Source organism: Chrysochloris asiatica, unplaced genomic scaffold, assembly GCF_000296735.1.
Source record: "Chrysochloris asiatica unplaced genomic scaffold, ChrAsi1.0 scaffold00254, whole genome shotgun sequence".
Taxonomy (NCBI): domain Eukaryota; kingdom Metazoa; phylum Chordata; class Mammalia; order Afrosoricida; family Chrysochloridae; genus Chrysochloris; species Chrysochloris asiatica.
The window spans coordinates 1,541,800-1,548,708 of record NW_006408772.1 but is presented as its reverse complement, the minus strand read 5'-3'; the positions used below and the strand labels follow the sequence as shown (position 1 = coordinate 1,548,708).

The 6,909-nt window shown below is 33.7% G+C and overlaps 1 pseudogene; it reads left to right on the top strand.

The window, feature by feature from the left end:
- LOC102833739 overlaps nucleotides 1-6,909 on the top strand; it is a 25,441-nt pseudogene extending 18,532 nt beyond the window's left edge.

The window sequence follows — 6,909 nt, the reverse complement described above, 5'->3', positions numbered from 1 at the left end:
AAAAATAATGGAATATTTTCACAAACTTTTAAAAGTTCCTCCCTATATATTATTTCATTTATGTAGGTCTCTTTTGGCTTCTTGTAGTATTGTTTTTCTATTGTTCAATCAACCTAGTATACCTGATGTAATCACAACTTGACCATGATATATTCTTTTTATCATATGTTATTGGTTTTATTGGCTAGAATTTTGTTGCAAAGTGTGTATATATGTCATGAGCAATATTGGCCTATTATTTTCATTTGTTAGTGATATATTTGGCTGGCTTTGGTTTCAAGATTGAAAGTACTCCTTCCTTTCCTATGTTCCAAAATAGAGCAGAATTTGTGTCAGCTTTTCTCTGAATGTGAAAGCTTTTTAAATGAGGTTTCTTTGTTTTGTTCTTAAAAAAACTTCAATTTCTTCTTTTGTTACAAGTCTGTTAAAACTTTCTACCTGAATTTGTTTATTTAGGTAGAATTTGTGTTTATCGAAATGTTTTTATATTCTAGGTTTCCAAATTTGCTGGAGTACAGTTCTTCATTGTTGTTGTTGCTAAGTACTGCCAAGTAGATTCTGACTCATAGAAATCATGTGTAGGATTTCCAAGCAGCAACTGGTGGGTTTGTACCACCAACCTTGTGCTTAACAGTCCAATGCTTATCATATTGTCTTTGAATTTCATTAGGTTTTATTGTGATACCACCTATTTCATTTCTTATTTATGTTATTTGCTTCTTTTCCCTCTCCTTTTCCTTTCTTAGATGTAACAGTTGTTTGTTGATTTTATTAATTCTTTCAAAGAAGCAGCTTCTTGTAGTGTTTATTATTTCTATTGCTTTTCTACTTTCTGTTTCATTTATTTTTGCACTAATTTATTTTTGATCTATTAATTTCTTCTCTAATCTGGTGTGGTGCTATAGGATAAGCACTGGATCACAAGGTCAGTTTGAACCACAAGTTGGGTAATTGAAACTCATTTGCTGCTCCTATACAGGGTCACTATTAGTCAGAACAGACTGATTAGCACCTAATAACAACAAAATTAAAGTACTCAGACTCCTGGTGTGGTGTTGATAGGATAAGCATTGGACTGATAACCAAAGATTGGCAATTCAGACTCACCATCTGCTCCTCAGCAACCACATACAGGGTCACCATGAGTAAGAACTGACTTGATGGTACTTAATAATGACAACAATAATCTTTATTAATCTTTATTATTACTTTCTTTCTGCTTATTGTAGGCTTTTTTGTTGTTCTTTTTCTAATTGTTGGATTTGTTGAATTAAGGTATTGATTTTGGTTCTTTTTCTTTTTGGATGTGTGTATTTAGTGATAAAAATTACCCTCTTAGCACTGCTTTTGCTGTGTTGCAAATGTTTTAATGTGTTGTGGTTTCATTCTTGTTTGAGTCACACATTAAATTTTTGTTGTTGTTGTTTCTTATATTTCCTGGTTATTCAATTTCCTTATACTTGATTTTTCATTCTTTTTCTTGTTATTGATTTATAATTTTATAATGTTGTGATTAGAGAAACCATTTAGTAGTATTTCAATGCTTTTAAGCATTATATTCATCATCAAAAAGAATATTTCAAGATCTATCTTAAAGTTTAATCCTGGCTGTGACTATATAATATTCATTTGCCTCCAAGGAAAAACAGTTAGTACCACTATTATTCAAATTTACACACCAAACCACTAAAGCCAGTGATGATGAAAGTAAAGAAGTCTACCAACTAGTTCAGTTTACAATTACTTGAGCATGCACTCAAGATGAGTGGACTACCCCAGAGAGAATCCAAATGAGGATTTTGATAATAGAAGTTTAGAAGAAATTTTGAATAGCATCCTTCTTCCACAACCTCCACCAATGACCATTGAAGTTGGAGCTCCTTTGTTTATTATAACTCATATTGTAAAACAGAACTCCAAGTTATATTCAGGGGGTGAAATTCTGGGACCATTCTTCATATATAACTATTGTTAGCATTTATCATGTATTACTGAGTCAAATGGCAATGGTAAATCCAAAGTTATTGATTCTATGTTGATTGTATTTGGCTATTGAGCACAAAAAATAAGGTCTAAAAATTTTTCAGTTCTAATACATAATTCTGACGAACCCAAGGATATTCAGAGTTGTACTGTAGAAGTTCACCTTCAAATGATAACTGACTCCCCAACTTCAAAATGTACTACATGGCTACAGTGGTCAAAACAACTTGGTACTGGTACAATTGAAGATATATGGATCAATGGAACAGAACTGAGAATCCAGAAAATAACCCATCTACAAACAGCCAACTGATTTTTTACACAACACCTAAATATATTGCATGGGGAGGTGATAGTCTCTTCAACAGATGGTGCCGGAAGAACTGGAAAATGATATGCAAAAGACTGAAACAAGACCTTCACCTCACACCTTATACAAAAACCAACTCAACATGGATTAAGGACCTAAATGTGAATCCCAGTATTATGAAGGCCATCAATGAAAAAATCAGGACAAATGTGAGGGCACTAATTCAGGGAATACATAGACTACAAAGCATTTTGAAAAGTACACAAACAAAAGTAGACAAAATAGGTGAGTGGGACATATTAAAAATTAAAATCTTATGTGCATAAAAAGACTTCACCAGAAGAGTAAAAAGGGAACCCACAGAATGGGAAAAAATCTTTTATAATGACACATCAGACAAGGGACTCAATTTGATGAACCTGACCTACACCTATGGATGCAGTAGCTGAAAAGAGGGAACAAATCTTTACAGTAAGGATCATTTCCACCCCCTCCACACATGTGTGGAGGGCAGGGATGGGCAACTTGGACATTGGCCACCCAAAGTTAGGGGAACTACAAAGGCAAGAAGTGACTGGCTTACAAGCTTTCAAGAGGTAACCTAGATCCAGAGGGCGTGGAGGAAGGTAGAATCTCCACTGATTAGTATCCAATCTGTGTAGGTGGGGCTGATGAAAGGAAATGTGGATAGGTCTCTTGTGATACAGTAGTGAATAATGTTATCAGGACTGATTGTGAGGGTTGAAAATGTAAAAGTAGACGTTTTGTGGCAAGGAGGGGAGTGATTAACTTTTCAGTCTAGGAGCGGAGGTCCCTGGGACCATCAAAGGAGAAGAGCGGAGAGCGGGACCCTACCCAAAGAAGCAGTGATCTCTGAGATGGAGGCAAGGATGATGAAGTGGAGCAATGGAGCAGCTGGGGACTTTAGACACAGAGAGGGAGAGGGACTGTGTGCTGACGACTGGGGTGCAGGCTTGTAGTGTATACCCTTTGGTTGGTTGATGATGCATGGAGGGGATTGTAACCATAGAAATGAAACGATATATGATAGGATGAAGGTGAAACTAATGCTCTCCCATGTAAACTATCACACATTCACAATAAAACATTAAAATAAAATAAAAAGATAATTGATAAGGAAGAAGATGATTATGAGGTAATTTCTAACAGTAAGTAACTTCTTTGTTTCCAGAGCAGCATACACAAGTAATACTTCTGTCTAGCATATATGTGGATTGGAAATCTTTGAAGCCATGGAATTGACTTGGACTATAATAAGTTTTTAATTTTGTAAACAGGTATTAACCTTGGTGGTTTGGTTTCTTAGTCTCTGGTAATTCACAACCAGCAAGTTAAAGTAAAATTTATTCCAGGAAAATCAAGTGGTGATAGCAAGAAAAAATAACAGCACACTGAAAAATGAAGGAAACAAAAAGGTTTTCAAGACAATACAAAGGTTCTCAATGAAATAGTTAGTCCATGAGTGAAACTGAACAAATTGCTGCAATGAAACCAAAATGCCAAACTGAACACGATGAGGGTATGCTTGAATATTTAGATGATACAATTGGTTGAGGATGCCTAAATGAACCTGTTAAAGTCCTTTGTCAGAGATATGAAATATTAAATGAACACAGAGGAGAGAAGTTAAACAGGGCTAAGATAGTAGAAAAAGAAAAGGATGCTTTAGGAGAGAAAATATAACTATTGAATTTCTTACCTTCGAAAATGAAATATTTAGGAGAAAGGCTCACATTTGTCAATATTACATGTATCACCTCAGAAAAGAATTGCTGAAATGGAAACCAAAAGGAAAAAAAATCATTAAGATGCTAAAGAAATTAATGAGAACAATATGCTATCAAATGAAATGAAAGCTGAAAATAAAAAATAAAAAAACTGTAAAAGATGCAGAGAAAAAACTTTAAAAATTGTAAAATTTACTCAGGAGAACAAAGAAAGATTTATCCAACTAGTTTTGTAATATGTTCAAGTTCAGGCCAAAAAATTGGAGAAACAACTTCAAAAAGATAAATAAAAGGTTGAAGAGTATAAATGTATACCCACCAAGAATAAGAATATAATAACTAAGACAACAGCTAGAAGCAAGGTCCTTGAGATGGCAAAATGGGAAGAAAAAAAAATATTAAAGGGATATATGGATACCTTTAAACCAGAAACACAGGATTTCAGAAAGGGAAAGAAAATTAAGAGAATTAACTTATTGATTTCAGTAAATCAGTAAATGAAGCATGCTCAAAGATAGTTGTACCCCAATCTGAACTTGACATCTATCTCAGTCATCATAATACTGCAGTGTCTCAGTAAGGCCAAGAAAGCTCTAATCACTGCTACTGAGACTCACAAAGAAAGGAAAGCTACAACTGGAGATGTAGAGGCAAAAAAATTTCCCTTAAACTGAACAAGAATTAAAAGAGAAAGAAAAAGAACATCAGAGACATACACAAGAACAAATAAATTTCAAAAGTTCAGTCCATGATCTTTTCCAAAAAGTTGAAGAAGAAAGAATTATTTAGCAACAAATCAAAGTAAGTAGAAAGACCTTGATGCAATAATTCAATGGGGAAAAAAAAATCTGACAAGATTCCAAGAATATATGGAAGATTGGAGTTTTAGGAGCCATTGATGAAAAATATGATGTTCCTATTTCATCTTGTTGCCATGCATTAGACTACAGTGTTGCTGATTCTATTGATACAGCCCAAGAATGTATAAACATCCTTAAAAGACAAAATATTGGAGTTGTAGCATTTATAGGTTTAGATAAGATAGCAGTATGGGGGGAAAATTACCAATATTCAAACTCTTGAAAATACTCCTTAGTTATTTGATTTGGGAAAGGTAAAAGATGAGAAACTTCACCAAGCTTTTTATTTTGCTTTACAGGATACCTTCGTAGCTAACAACTTAGATCAAGCCACAAGAGTAGTGTATCAAAGAGACAGAAGATGGAGAGTGGTAAACTTACTGGGACAAATCATAGAACAGTCAGGTACAATGACGTGCAGTGGAAGAAAAATAATTAAAGGAAAACTGAATTCAACAGTTGTAGTTGAAATCTCTGAAAAAGAGGTAAATAAAATGGAATCACAGTTACAAAGAGACTTTCAAAAAGCAACTTGAACAAAAATAAAACTTGAAGAAGCAATAGTTAAATTATGACATAGTGAACAAGAAATGAGGAATACGTTAGACAAGTTTACTGCAAGCATCCAGCACTTCCCAGAGCAAAGAATATTTGAATGTGCAAGTTAAGGAGCTTGAAGTTAATGTACTTGCTACAGATCCTGATGCACAAAAAGCAGAAACTGCTAGAAGAAAATGTTAGTACTTTCAAAACAGAACGTGACAATGTGGTGGAGAGAACTGTTAAAGTAAAAGCTGAAGTTAAAAAGTTGCACAATATCATTGTCTGTAAACTCAAGTCCCAACAAGACAAACTTGATCAAATAAATAATTAGATGAATGTGCTTCTGCTATTACTAAAGCCCAAGTAGCAATTAAGACAGCATACAGAAATCTTTAAAAGGCACAAGACTCTGTCTTTCATACAGAAAAAGAAAGAATAGATATTCAGAAAGAAGTTGATGATTTAACAACAGAGCTGTAAAGTCTTGAGATAAAGCAACTGAAGTTGTAAAGAACACAAATGCTGCAGAAAAGTCCTTGCCAGAGATCCAAAAATAACATCATAATTTACTTCAAGAATTGAAAATAATTCAAGAGAATGAGCATGATTTTCAAAAGGATGCACTTAATATTAAATTCAAACTTGAGCAGATAGATGGTCTCATTGTGAAACATAATTCTAAAATAAAATATTGACAAAAGAGTTTTCAAAAACATCATTGCATCCTGTTGAAGGGGTTTCAGTTTTAAGCCCAGAGGGTCTTGAAGCAATCAAGAATTTCGATTCTATAACATATCATATTGTGCTACTAGAAGCCCAGTGTCATGAAATGAAACCTAACCTTGGTGCCATTGCAAAGTATAAAAAGAAGGGAGAGTTATATTTGCAGCTGGTAGCAGAATGGGGCAAAATTACTTCCAAAAAAGATCATTTTACACAGGCATGTGAAGATCTTCATAAACAAAGACTTAATGAATTTATAGCAGGCTCTGATACAATAACAAATAAATTAAAAGAAAATTACCAAATATTAATTGGAGCTTGTAGACAGCTTGGATCTCTTCTTTGAAGGAATCATGTTCAGTGTTTAACCACCTAAGAAAAATTGGAAGAAGACCTTTCAACTTTCTGGAGGAGAAAAAAAAACTCTTAGTTCATTGACTTTAGTATTTGCTCTTCACCACTACAAACCCACTCCCATTTTCTTCATGGACAAAATTGATGCAGGACTTGATTTTTAAAATGTGTATTGTTGTATTTTACATAGGTGAGCAAGCAAAAATGAACAATTATAATAATTTCTCTTTGAAATAATATGTTTGAGATTTCACACAGACTTACTGGAATTTACAAGGCATGCAACATAAAAAAAAAAAAAAAAAAAAAAAAAAAAGGTGGCTGTAAACCTGAAAATAGTTGCATCCTAAGGAGCCTTTTAAACTTCATAGTCCTGAACACTCCTTGA